Here is a 13,368-nt window from a genome sequence, read left to right as displayed (position 1 = left end):
GCTAAACACTGTAGGAGTTCAGCAAAAACTCAAACTAACATCGTCGATCAGAATCGGGTACCCCAAGAAAACGAAAATATCCGGGCCAACCCGCAGGAAAATCCCGAATTTGAGGTTAAGCTAGACGACTTCTTAGTTCTATCCATCGACACAGATAACCAAATAAATGCCGTAGAAGACAAAATAGAGCGCGGAGTGAGAACAGTATTCAATCACGAAGGATTAGAATTGAAAAAGACACTAAAAGTAGCTCTGGGAAAATTCAACCCCTACTATACCGAGATCCAAATTGACTCTGCAAGCCCAGTTTCCTTCATGAAAAAAGACCTACTACACGAACTGAAGATACGAGACAGATTTGTAAAGCTAGAACCTGTGGACGAGATAACAAAGAAAGCATACCAGGGTTTCGGGAGTACGATCAATATTATTGGAAAAGTTCGAGTGAAAATCCAATCGAAAGGATGGGAGGCTAATGATCAAAAACTTTTTATCACAGAAGGGGCTGAAAGAAATCTACTAGGAAATGACATCCTACCGAATTTGGGTATTGTAGTATTTCAAAAACAACCTCCACCCAACGGGTCAAAGTCACGGGAAAACCAGAAAGTACCACCCATCGGGACAAATGTCAATCAAATAAAATTCGCATCCGACATCCAACAGGATCAAAACCAAGAGACACCATCCCAACGTGAGTTTAAATTATACATATCAAAGCACTTTCCAGACCTTATAAAAAGAACTGGTAGATCAAAAAACTACGTAGTTAATACTTATTTTAACGAGCCGATAAAACCGATACAGGTGAAAGGGAAACGTATCCCAATCCATCTTCTCCCCAAAGTCAAACTATGCATCGACCAATTATTAAGTGACGGACACATTGAAAAACTATCTAGATGCTCTGAAGATTGTTTTATTTCCCCTATCGTGATTACAGCAAAAAGGGATGGATCAATAAAACTAGCGTTGAACTCAAAACTACTAAACAAACAAATATTTCGCAATAGATATCAAATGCCGAATCTATTCGAACTAATTGACAACGTTGCAGTCACTATTAGCGGCCACGATCAAAGAAACATCTGGTTTTCGTCGATAGATCTAAAATACGCCTACAGCCAAATTCCGCTTTCGAAAAAGGCAAGTAATCAGTGTAATTTTAACATTGTGGGGGGAGAAGTAACGGGTTCATATCGTTTTAAAACCGGATTCTATGGACTAGGCGATATGCCCAATGAATTTCAACGTATAATGGACCGTTTGACGGAAAAACTACCAAATACTCATTGTTATCTTGACGACATCCTAATCGCCACCGTAGGTAGCGAGGAAGAACATAAAAAGCTAGTCATTAATGTGTTAAAAACGCTAGATGACGAGGGACTAGCCATAAAATGGGAAAAATGCACGTTTTTAACTCATAACATAGAATGGTTGGGATTTAGAATCGACGCAAAAGGGACGACACCATTAATACATAAATCTGACGCAATCAGAAACCTAAAAGAACCAAACTGTATTAAAGACATCAGATCCTTAATGGGATCGATTAACCAATTTAATAAGTTCATACCAAACCTAGCGTCCTTATCAACACCCTTCAGAGAACTTATGCAAAAGAATAAACCATTTAAGTGGTCCACAGTACATACGGAAGCGTTTGAAAAAATCAAGAACGAAATTTGTAATACGGTGACGAACCACCATTTCGATGTAAAACTGAACACTCGGGTGAAATGCGATGCCTCACATTTAGGATTGGGCGCGTCAATCGAACAAGACCATTGGGGAAATTGGAAGACCGTAGCGTTCGCTAGCAGATTTTTGAATATCGCCGAATTAAAATACAGCACTAACGAACTCGAATTACTGGGATTAGTCTGGGCACTAGATCATTTCAAAAATTATCTACTGGGTAAACAATTCTCAATTTTAACAGATCACAAAGCCTTAATAGGAGCACTGAAAGACGATAAATACACTAAAACGGCCCAATCACGCCTCACCCGTTGGGCGGATAAACTATTACCGTTCGACTTTACCGTAGAACATTTACCCGGTAAAGATATGGGATTTGTCGATTATATATCCCGACACCCATCGGGTGAACCCGTACCAGTTTCTCTGGATGACGAGAAGTTTGTTATCGCTTCAGTAAACCAGATTAGTACACTCTTAGGCTTTGATCACCTTATGCCAAAAAAATTCGTGGGCGCAAATAAGAAATAAATTCTCTCAACATTTCTTAGCACATGACGTCACTTCTTGCAATGCGATTGGCCAGTCAACAGATCATATGACCAGTCAAGAAATAGAACGTGAGAAACGAATTGCTAATGCCGCTGAAACTTTCCAAGCGATATCTAACCATTCCAACATTTCAGTGTGTCAAAATTCTCACTCGCGTACAGAACTGTGTGACTCATCTTGCAAAACTAACGACTTTTTTACGAATTTTAAAATCCTGAAAGAAATGGCAGAACAAATTGAATTTAACCAACAAAAAGAACTTACTACTAAAGAAAACACGGACGTTTTAACACCAAATACTAGTAACCCGTCGGACAAACCCGAGAATAGATCACCTAGCAAAAAGAAAACAGTTAACTTATTCCCTTTCTCTTGGCCGGAAATATTTGACTCTAAATTTATGTCCCTCTTATCGAAACAAGATCTAATTCTGAAAAAGATAATCAAGGCAATCGAGGAAGACCGAAAACAGGATATCCTACAACTGGGAAACTATTATAAGTCATATTTGAATAACTTACATGTCAGTGGAGGATGCCTCTATTTGGACAACCGTTTAGTAATCCCAGCATGCCTAAGATCGACTATGCTGAACAGACTACACGAAGCCCACCCCGGCCAGTTCGCAATGAAAAGCCTGGCAACGCAATACATCTGGTGGCCGAAAATTTACCGTGAAATCCAAGTCCACGGCGAAAATTGTATAGAGTGCGTGAAAGCAGGTAAAAATTTGAAACCTCTTATAAAACACAATATCCTAGGGGAACTCCCAATGGTCGAAGAACCAAACCAAGAAATGGAATTAGATTTCGCTGGTCCGTTACCTTTAGTATGGGGAACAAAAAAATACATATTGGTGTGTGTAGACAGATTTTCAAAATTCCCATCAGCTCAAATAACATCCAGTACATCGGCAAAATCTATTATAAACTTCCTTAGTAAATACATTGCTTTACACGGGATACCTAGAACAATTAGAACAGATCAAGGATCTGGTTTCATCTCCAAGGAAGTTAGAGAATTCTGCCACGATCACAACATAAAGGTGATATTTAGCCCAGTGGGTGATCATAGAGCTACGGGATTAGTGGAACGCCTAATCAGGACCATTAAGGAACGACTCCTGGTTATGGCACAAGAACGTCCAAAACCTTCACTAGAATCTGCACTCCTGAAAATAATAAAATGCTTAAGAACAGTAACTCAACAGTCGCTTAACTGCTCTCCTTTCGAAGCACATTTCGGTAGATCCCCAAACACTATCTGGCATAATTTGGTCAAATCACCCTCTTCGAATAACCTTGATTGGAATAAAACTTTGTTATGTATAGATAAAGGCAAAAAACTAATGAGCCGAGAGCGAAGACATGACTGGGATGCCCCTGACGACATAGAAGATGGAGATGTCGATGAAAATTCATCATCCTCGGAGGATATCTCAAATGCCGTGAGATATGTACCAACAAGTGCTGGATCCCCAGTAAAAGTCCTCTCCCGGTCAGAAAAAAGAGATGCCTTGGGCATAAAGGACTCAATTCTGAACAACCCGTCGGGTAAGACCATTGTTTATCGAAAAATCCAAGATAGAATGAAAAATGAACCATACTATAGAGTACTTAAGGACGAAATCGTAAGGGAATCAGATCACACTGTGACTCTAAAAAATGGTAAAATAATACGTAAATCTGATTTAGCCATTAAAAGACAGTGCACCCAGAAGAAACCAAGTCCGAGAAAACGAGACCAATTAGTTAGATTTTATGCGACTAAAGGATTGAGGAAAACTGCAAAACCTCCAAGAAATATCGGATTTAAAAGCTCAAAAACTACCCAAAAGAAACGAAATCTTCAGTGGAAATTTGAAGAGCTTGACATTGCGAGACGAAACGCGGCCATGAACAGTTCTAGGGAAACTCTTCTTAGAGAAGAAGAAGAACAGAGAAAGAGACTGAGAACACCGATTGGCCTCGAGAGCGACCAAGAACCAAGCCCGTCGGGCAAACCCGAACTTCTTAAAAGTTACCTAAATGAACCCGGAGTGACGATCGAACTCTCTGAAGAGATGTCAGACGATAATGCTAGTGACTTAATTACACTAAGAGACCTCAAGGAGAAAACACTACTCGAAACTACGAAACGAGACGAACACCTAATGTCCGACCGAACAGATCCTAAGCTAGAAACATCAGACCACGCCGACCAGAAGGTCGAGTTAGATGAGATTCCTTTGATCGACTTGGATTCCGGTGACAATGAAAGAGACTTTCAAGCGACCCCACAGTTGATTCTCTTGGACACTAGGGAGGAGGGCGATGAAGCGATCCAAGAAATGCCGGTACTTCCAGAGAATCCCGGAGGAGAGTTCCCTAAACCTACTGGAGAACAAACCACCATGGCGGAGACGGGACCCAAACAAACACATTCTGACTGTACTACGAAGACACAGAAATTGTCCGGTACTGCTAAAAGGAAAGCGTCATCTCCAATGAAATCACCACCCTCGAAAAAACTGTCAGAAATTTTTACACGTCAGAACACCAGACCTATGCGAACTAGGCAGCCTCCCAAGATGCTAGGCGAGAGAGTATTTACCAGTGTAGTCGACCTAACTGAGGAAGATCGTGATGCCCTAGAATTCGGTTCACCTAGTTTAGTCTCAGTATGTTCAACGTTGGAAGCAACTACGGTAGAAATGGAAAGCCATCATGTCGACCTAGTAGACCTGACAACATTAACACCACCTTCATCTTCACGGCCTACTATAGTTCACTTGCGAGAAGAAAACGATGCGTACCCAAGTGACCCAAAGCCCTTAAAAACAGACGATCAAAAGAGTCCTGACAAGAAGGTCAAATTTAGCCCTGATGTCTGCTCCACGCGATTTAACCCATCGGGCCTATCTTACGAAATTTCAACTTCCACATTTGTCCCCATAGTACCTGACCCAGACTGGCTGAACACCTCCTCTATCATTTCGGCGATAGAACTCCTTGGACGGCCAATGACGCTGGAGGAGTTAAGGAGATGGACAATAAATAAAGCAGCAAATCGGGAATCTAATTAGACGTAGGAACTCCAAAACAGATGTTATCAAAAACATTCTTGATCTACCAAAACTCCATTGTAAAACTTTTAGCACCTGTATGTCCTGTTTATTGTTGAATGCTACTAACATTCCATGACCCTAGAGTCATACAAACCTCCAGTGCTGTTATTTTAAGCCATAGTGATGATTGGTAACATTTATACCCTTGCTTTTGCCATAGAATTCAGCCCGAATCTCGTTATAGTTCTGTTAACCCATGGGGCGCTACCACCGGATAACCATTAGATTTATCCATTTTGGTTCTACCCAGTTATTTCGTTTATTCTAAGGATAACTCCCTGCATACCTTATGACTCTATTCACCCTGGTGCTATTTCAGTTTCTTGCTTGCCTATAGTCACCAGTCTACAGTTATTTCTTCCGACGAATACATATTATTCGATCTAAGGTGCTTTGTTTTGGAATTTTGTTTTTGTTTGTTGAACATGCCGTCCGGCCCGTCGGGCCCGATCACCGGTCTTCCCCGTACTGTACACCCACCCTTTCGACCTGATAACCGTGTAATTGTACTTAGTATATAATACGCCTCTTGGGCCCTTTATCAAATCTGTGTTCTTACGAATCTAGATCCACTCTCGGGGGTCCTAGACAATGCGCCTACTGATTCATTCATCTTAGTGCTTAATCATTTTTGTTTTGTTCCCTTCTGGTGAGGCGAAAGGGATAGATTATAGATAAAATTTCGCGGGGAATGTAAAAGTATTATGGTTTGTTTATTTAACCTCTGATCTTAACTTACCATCGACCTTTAAGTTGTTAATTTATATACCTGGCAAAAGCGCAACGGCTTTTGGTAGACTCTGAATTGGACACTATCTTTTATGATACGTAACAAATCAATCGCAACCAATTCAATCTTTTAAACCTCTCTTAACTTAGATAGAATCCCCGTCTTTTATTTAGTCTTAAATAAAAGCCTACAATTTTAGTAGGAATCTTAATCATCCACAGTCTTAATCTATTCTTAGTTTAAGTCACTCTTTTACAACACGAGTGGTATCCTAATTTTTTAACACTCACTAGGATCTAGAATTTCACAGAGGGAGTGTTTTTTTGTACGAAATTTTGATAGCATTTTTTAAGCGAACCAAATTGATTTTCCGATCGCTCCCAGAGGCCCTATAAAGGCCCTATTTTGACATCAATTTCTGCGCCGCCCTCAAAAGTTTAAAGAATATGCCAAAAAAGCTATTTATGGGCACTTTTTAGAAGGGTTTGATCCTTTGGTTAGTGAAGGAGTCGAATCCCTGAGGAAGGGCGTCCGTCCTTCACCCTCCTAAATCGGCCCCAGATGACTCATAATTACAGCAGTACTTGCGGATTATATCTTAACTTAATCTAAGTGATAAGAGCAAAAGAAGTCGTGTGGAAGAAATTTGCTGAGTACTCCGCGTAGCCGTCACATGGTCCCTGCCACAGCAACTTATTTTTTGGCCCACAAACTGATATTGAAGTCATACCTTTTTGACAAGGAATGAGTGAATCGAATCAATGGGAACATTTATTGAGCACTTACATATATCACTTTTTTAGGGGCGAGACTTTGCCGAGAAAGTTCATCATTAACCCAAAAGAAAGCAAGTGACTTTAGTCTGTCAAGTAACTGACAAGTCAAGCAAACGACTTCTTGTAGGACAGCGCTTAGCAAAAAGGTCAATTCACGTGAACAGAGTTTTTATTCCGCCGCTGAACTTGCACTCTGCGTTGTACTTATAGTGTTGTCAAACATGCACACGAAGGTGTTGTGTAATCCGCACAATGTGATTTACAGACTGTATGCTTGATATCGAGTTAATGGTTTCAGTGAAACTTGAATGACGTTGCGCCGACTCGAGTCAACATGATGAACGTAGTTCAGTCCATTATATAAGTCGTGATGATTATTTTTTTCCTTTTTTTTTTCGAAAAGTTCTTAAAAGCTCTAATACCTTAGTGAAGTGCATTAACACATATTATTGCCTTCATGAAGACTTCTAGGTATATATAAACTATTTTATTTGAGTTTCTTTACTTTATCTTTGGTAAATGTTATGTAAGTTGCGATATTCTGGCCGACTTTTTTTTCGAAATCGGAATTTATTTTTCAAATTTTCCAGCGGGATCCAAATTTTACATTTGGATCCAAATGTTTTTAATTGAGTTAACTTTTATCAACAAAGAGTCAATCATAAACTAGTGTTGCAACTCAAAGAAATTTAAGGCCATTTAAAGTCTCTTTGAAATACGGAAATTGAAATTTCAAACTCGAAAAACTCATTTTTATTCGGGATCTTGAACTATTCCAAACCCCGCCCTCTTTTGGTCGTTGTTAACAATGTCTTTTCCTACGCATGTATTAGTTTTGACACCCATTTCTGAATAAAAATTTTGTTTCAAAGTTCTCCAAAATTAATTGTATTATTCATTGTTTATATAACAACCTACAAATAAAATTTTTAATCAAATATTTTTTCTGAAAATTGTTTTAAGTTGTAGCAACCAAAATTGAATTTCTGAAAATGGAAATAGGGGAAAATAATTAACAGGATCCTCTATTCGGATTGTGATTGGTTGTAGTTTGAGCTAAATAAAAAATATAGCTATATGTTTTTTTTTGTTCAAACAGAACGAACAAATGTACACGATTGCGTTTTCAACCCTCATCAGTCTCTTGAAGTCATGTCCATTAACAGAACTCCCATGCCTCGTCGGTTGCAATTTTAAATTGTATTTATCACGAAAACGGCCCTTCACTCAAGCGACTTTAAAATAACTTGCAAAATAGTAGGCTTGGCAATTTGACTGCTTGAATAGTTTGTACAATATATTGCCTCAGCTTTTTTGTATTTCTTTTCAATATTACAGATATTTGTTACGACTTTCAAAGACTCGGTCTCCTTTTTTATTCAGACAGAACTTCGACCGTTTGACTGTTTCAATTTTTTTTAAATATTTCAGTTTTTTTCTTAATTCAAAGAGGTTTTATCAAAAACTATATCACAAACGTTAAAAGAAATCAAATTATTCAGGCTAAGCCCTGGCATGGGCATTTAGTGTTTTCTTTCGACTTTTGAATGAAATGAAGAATATGAATTGCTTGTGGTTGTTTGTAATATGATGCTAAAAAGAGATACTAAATTACTTATGTTTGATGAATTATTCCACAATCAAAATGGGTCCAAACTGACTTGATACAAATTAAAATTATTGTTCCAACTTTCGAAAAAAGTGAATGATAAATGAGCTCGGTGTTTTCTTTTTTGTTCAGGGACAATTTTGAAACAAATTAATAGATTGAGGTTCACACCTGAGACCGGTACGAAATTGTTTGAACTATTATCCGGTACGAAATTGCTCGAACTATTATCCGGTAGGAAATTGTTCGAATTACAATCGGGTAACCTAAATGATCATTTTTTCCAGAATCACTCAAATAGCAAAACTTAATATTTGAGGTTAACATGGTTAACAGCCGAAAAACATAATTTTTTCAAATAAAAAATTATCAAAGACTATTGGACGTCAATAAAAAGGCAGTCGTAACATTGGGAGCATTGACTTGATATACGAGCAAAGCATGTTCTGGGACTTATGTGACTTCTTTGTTTTCCCGCCTGCATGTAACTTTTCTCATGAAACTAGCCTAAGACGAGAAATAGAAATACTGCTCTATCAAAACGCTCACTCTTTAACTCTTTTGCTATGGGAGCCTAGTTTGAGCTCCACTCAAAAAAAGAATCTCTAAAGCGAATGTTCTAAAGCCATGTTCGAAAATCAGACTTCCAAAATAGAAAATTGAGCGCGAAAAAAATGCCATAGTTTTACAAAAAAAGAGTACTTGAAAAAGACAATTCATTCAATCATTTACAGAGTGCATGTTTGCTGCGTAAAGAGCACTGAAACTTTCAACCACAAGTTTCAAACTATTTTAAAGAATTACCAGTCTAGATTTTGAAAGATAGTGTTCAATCATCAAGTTGAAAAGAGTAATGAACGCAAGCAAATAGAAAAAAACTGACTTTGTTGATAAAATGTCCAGTTTCGAACTCCAATAAAAAGGTGCCTTTTAAGCTCTTAGAATTTCCAGAATATTTTAATTACGATTGGTGCTTTTTTGATAAAATTTACCCAATTTGAAAAAGCTGGATTTTATTCCACTGGAGAGCCTAACTAAATTCCATTTATCGAAACTATAAAATTTTCGCATTTTTTTGCGCCATTTCCACATTCGTATTTGGATTTCAATTGAACTCAAAAAGGCATATAAACTTTTTCCTGAAACAATTGCTGCAAAATTCAAAGACTTTAGGTCATGCAATCTCACCCGAAATCCCCTCTTTCTTCCAGCCTTGAAAAAAAAGCTGGGTAGAAAATGGATATTTCTCGGAAAAAATGGACAAAATTTTAATTGAAACGATTAATTAACGAGAGAAAGGACCAGCAGATGAGCTGTTCAGCTTTACTGAGAAGCAATTGCTAAGCGAATGGCTTAAACATAGGCGCTACGCGCAATACACCGAAGGCATAGAAACTGAAGCAAAAACCAAACAACTTGAACAACTAATAATTGAAGAATAACAGTTCTAGAACAAAAAATCGTACTAATACATGTATACACCAAAATTTTGCTATATCGAGAAAGAGCCTGAAATAACAGTTCTAGAACTAAAAATCGTACTAACACATGTATAGGTCAAATTTTTGATATATCAACGAAGATCATAAAATAACACTTCTAGAACTAAAAATCGTACTAACACATGTATACACCAAAATTTTACTATATTGACAAAGAGCCTGAAATAACAGTTCGTGAGCTAAAAATCGTACGAACACATGTATACACCAAAATTTTGCTATATTGGCAAAGATCATGAAATAACAGTTCGAGAGCTAAAAATCGTACTAACACATGTATACGTCAAATTTTTGCTATATTGACAAAGATCATGGAATAACAGTTCTAGAGCTAAAAATCGTACTAACACATGTATACACCAAAATTTTGCTATATTGACAAAGATCATGGAATAACAGTTCGAGAACTAAAAATGGTACTAACACATGTATACAATAAAATTTTGATATATTGACAAAGATCATGAAATAACAGTTCGAGAACTAAAAATCGTAATAACACATGTATACACTAAAATTTTGATATATTGACAAAGATCATAAAATAACAGTTCGAGAACTAAAAATGGTACTAACACATGTATACGCTAAAATATTGCTATATTGACGAAGAACCTGAAATAACAATTCTAGAGCTAAAATCGTACTAACACATGTATACACCAATATTTTGCTATATCGACAAAGAGCCTGAATAAACGTTGTAGAACTAAAAATCTTACTAACACATATATACACCAAAATTTTGCTATATTGACAAAGAGCCTGAAATATTGACAAAGGACCTGAAATAACAATCGTAGAACTAAATGTCGTACTTACGCATTGTAGATCAATTTCTATAGCTATAATAAAATACAAAAGATTGTGTTTGTATGTGTAGCAAAACGCCTCCTGTCGTTTCAATCGGCCAATCGTATAAATTGGCATGTAGACTCATATGGGTCTCCGGAATAACTAAAAATCGTACTTACACATATACTTACAAGAAAGAGCTAAAATGAAAAAAAGCTATTAGTCTTATTATATTGAGAAATTGTGAAGCAGTCTCAGAATTGACAGTATGTAGCAGTAAAACAATCCAAAAAACAAATCCAAAAAACAAAAAAAATACTTGCAAAGACATGACACAGATCTGAAAAATGTACCAATGTTGGTATTCATGAAGAAAACTTCAATCAGGTAAAGATATCAGTTAAGTATTCCACGAAATCAAGTTCAAATTCAACCTTCAAAAACCGGCAAGTAATAAAAATGACATAAAACTTCAACGTTCAGCGTCAAACTGATTACGGAACGTCAAATTTAAACGGACGCCATTCCATTTCTCAAACGATCCATCGGGTGCAGTGGATCCTCTCAAGATGCTGTGCTTCCAGTCTTTCTGGCAAGCTCCGAGCATGGTAAAAACGCTACCATGTGGCAACAAAACAGAAACTTCAGAGCGCGTGGTCCCGTTTCTTTTCATTGCAAAGCGTCGGGTGGCTCCAAGGGATACGCTGGCAATGGTTGGATAATCAGGAATACCACGTTCGTTGTCAGCGTGAAATCCAACTCCCTAAAAATACTGATAGGCAAAGTACATTTTCTATGTTATCTAATTGTTATGACGGTATTTTGTGATATTACCTCTTCGAGGGAACAATAAATGTTGATGAGGACACTGTTGAAGGAAACTTTGAGTTCTTTCTCCAACAAGGTCTTTAACAACAACAACTGTGGTGACCAAGAGTTGTTGGGCGGGTGGCGAACGCTTCCATATGAGTATGGAACCTCTGAAATCCACTTGACAGAGCGCCCGTTGACATGTGTCCAAGATTCCTGTTTGTATGATTTGTAAAGCTCTGCAAAGAGGGAATCAGCTATGCTCAAAACAGATTTATTGCAAACGTCAAGGGAAATTTGAGAGACGCCAAACACTGAAGATGAGCTGATAGTAAACGGCTGCAAAAATAAAATTATGACATTTAAGTGCTCAGTGGAATACAACAGAAAAAAAAATAGAATAGACAAAAAGTATTTACCACGGCAGATGTCAAAAGAGTTAAGGATACTCTCTCACAAATTAATTTCGCCAAATTCAGGCAGCCCATTTGCGACAAATGAACACCATCGGTAGATAAATGTGTGTAGCGCAATAGTCCAACGGGAATAAATGACCAATCTGAAGACTTGATGGCTGTATCCAACGCGCGGATTTCACGGTAAAAGTCCTTGCGAACAATTGGACTAAAAATACAATGTAGTTTATTTTTTCCTCTAAACTTCATTAAAAAAACAGCAAAACCGATACCTGATGAACAATGTACATTATTATTATTACTGAATTAGTCATTTTATGAAAATGTTACCAAAGGAGCAGGACTTCAAAGCCAGCATCGCGAAGAGGAGAAGCAAGTGACATAATCAACATAGCAAGTGTGGCCTTTGCCAAGCTCGCGAGAGAAGCATCGGTATGGGCAATGCTTGGTTGTAACACAATATCTTGTTGGCGGGGACACATGTCGTTTGCACCAACAGCAAGAATAACGCGAGCTGGTTTCAAGGCTTTTATCTCTTCGACATGAGTGTCATTGATGGTACTGACTTTCAGTCCAGATTTCACTATAACCGACGTATCGGAAAGTCTGATAAGGTATTCGTTAAATCCTTTTAACATAGAATCGCCAAACAAAATAGTGGACGTCATTTCTGAAAAAAAATTATATCACCATCATTGTGTTATAGAAACCATTACAATAAATTTGAACTACGGAAAAAAGTACATTGCAAAAATATATTTGTGAAAACCAATATAAATAATAACATCGCTCTGCTCAGACGTGGGCTATGATAACGAACATTCGCTCAGAAATAAATGCAACAATATTACAGTAATTAAAAATTTGTCATAAATACATAAATAAATACATAAATAAATAAATAAATAAATAAATAAAAGCAAAAGTGAAATGTACAAATAATTAAATAGACATGAAAAAAAATATATGAACAAATAACCAAACAAACAGACCCATAATATGAATAAATGAAAATAAATAAATGAAATAAATACACATACATAAATAATAAAAGCAAAACTAAATGAAAGAAAGAATAATTAAATAAATATAGAAATAAATATCAACAAATAAACAAAACACACCTGATAAATAAATAAGCAATAAAAAAATAAATCAATACATAAATAAATAAATAAATACATAAATAAATACATAAATAAATAAATAAATAAATAAATAAATAAATAAAAGCAAAAGTGAAATGTACAAATAATTAAATAGACATGAAAAAAAATATATGAACAAATAACCAAACAAACAGACCCATAATATAAATAAATGAAAATAAATAAATTAAATAAATACACACGCAGAAATAATAAAAGC

The 13,368-nt window shown here is 36.7% G+C and overlaps 1 protein-coding gene and 1 long non-coding RNA gene across 3 annotated transcripts in view; both read right to left on the bottom strand.

Annotated features, from left to right (window-relative positions):
* LOC134852115 (uncharacterized) overlaps positions 1–13,368 on the bottom strand; it is a 380,695-nt gene that overhangs the window by 96,801 nt on the left and 270,526 nt on the right. The gene's annotated exons all lie outside the window — the stretch shown is intronic.
* LOC134857210 (uncharacterized) lies at positions 11,180–12,212 on the bottom strand. The gene is made up of 3 exons (XR_010164884.1): positions 12,004–12,212; positions 11,609–11,923; positions 11,180–11,546 (listed from the first exon to the last, which is right to left on the bottom strand). It is a non-coding gene; the product is annotated as an uncharacterized LOC134857210 (long non-coding RNA).

This window comes from Symsagittifera roscoffensis, chromosome 1 (assembly GCF_963678635.1).
Source record: "Symsagittifera roscoffensis chromosome 1, txSymRosc1.1, whole genome shotgun sequence".
Taxonomy (NCBI): Eukaryota; Metazoa; Xenacoelomorpha; order Acoela; family Convolutidae; genus Symsagittifera; species Symsagittifera roscoffensis.
Note: the sequence above shows the minus strand (reverse complement) of the source record. Positions and strands in the feature narration are given on the sequence as shown.